A 1,585-nucleotide genomic window follows, 5' to 3' on the forward strand; every position below is an offset into this window, starting at 1 on the left:
AGCCTCCTGGTTAGCAGTCAAGTGCCTTAGGCACTATGCTACCTTAATGATATGGATAAAGTAAGTCTTTCAGGACCTCCATGTGCTGATGTGGCATGACTCAAATTGAAGAGAAACAGCTGCAAACATCCATTAATAATCGGAACATGGAATGTACAAAGTATGAATGTAGGAAAATTAGAAGTTTCAAAAAATGAAATGGAATGCATAAAGATTGATATCGTAGGCATTAGTGAGCTGAAATAGACCAGTTTTGGCCATTTTGAATCCAACAACCATATGATGTACTATGCCAGGAATGACAATATATAAAGAGGAATGGCGTAGAAAGTAGATTGCCCAGTCTTCCTTACGAGTAATAGCTGGTGGGTTTGAACTGCCAGGCTTCTAGTTAGCAGTCACATGCCTTAGGCACTAAGACCCCTTTAAAATGTTAAAAAGCAAAGATGTCTGAAGATTAAGGTGTTCCTGACCTAAGCCATGGTATTTTCAGTCACCTCATATGCGTGTGAAAGCTGGACAATGTATAAGGAAGACCAAAGAATTTATACCTTTAAATTTTTGGTGAAGAATACGGAATGGACTGCCAAAAGAATGAACAAATCTGTCTTGGAAGAATTACAACCAGAACGCTCATAAGAAGTGAGAATGGCAAGGAGTTCCGGTAAGATGGCAGAATAGGCAGAAAGACTGCACAGACCCTCTTCAACAAAGAAAAGGGAAACCAATTAACACAGACACAGAAGATGATCCTGGACCCTTGAGCCTTGAAGAGAAGGATATAGAAGTGGACAAAACTCCAACTAGCAGAAGAATTTGCATGAAAACACCAAAAAAGGAGCCATATGGAACTACAGTCTGGCAATGATGCTGATGGCACAGACAGCTTGGATATTGCCAAGTGGTGGTAGAACCTAAGAACCTAAAAATCAGCCCTGCTAGTGAGGGACTGCACGGAGGACTGCTCTGGTGGCTGATGAATAAAAGCGGAAGCAGCAAAGAGGAAGACAGGCTGAGCTGTGGACTTTCCCTGTCTGGAGGGTGCAGCCATTTTGAATGCTTACAAATGGTTCGACCATTGTGGATAATATTTAAAGCTACAGCATTCTCCCAGATTCCAGGAACTTAAGAACAAGCTCCACTTGCCAGAAACCGCAAGAACATTCTAGACACGGACAACTGGAAAGGTACAACATTCCTCATTGCTCTTATACCATACCCCACACCCTCTTGGTGAACGGAGGTGTGGCCATCCGTCACTCCCACCCACCTTCTGGGCTGGCAGGAATTCCATCCCAGTCTGCGTGCTCAGACAGAGAGCCTGGGTACCCTGCCCTGCCCTGATTTTTTTTTTCTTTCTGTTTTTTAGTTTGTTTGTTTCTGTCTGTTTTGAAACTAGTATTATTATTGTTACTTTTGTCCTTTTTACTATTATTCTTTATCCTTCCCCTCCCAGGTTCTAGTTTTCAGCTTTTTTTCTTTTCCCTGTTCCTGGTTGCAATTATTTTTTCTTTCACATGGTTAACCCCATTCCTTGTTTTTCTTTTTGCATTTTTACCAGTTTTTTCTTCATTATTCAGATTCT

Source organism: Orycteropus afer, unplaced genomic scaffold, assembly GCF_000298275.1.
Source record: "Orycteropus afer afer isolate SDZICR_OR568_19922 unplaced genomic scaffold, OryAfe1.0 scaffold00250, whole genome shotgun sequence".
NCBI lineage: Eukaryota > Metazoa > Chordata > Mammalia > Tubulidentata > Orycteropodidae > Orycteropus > Orycteropus afer.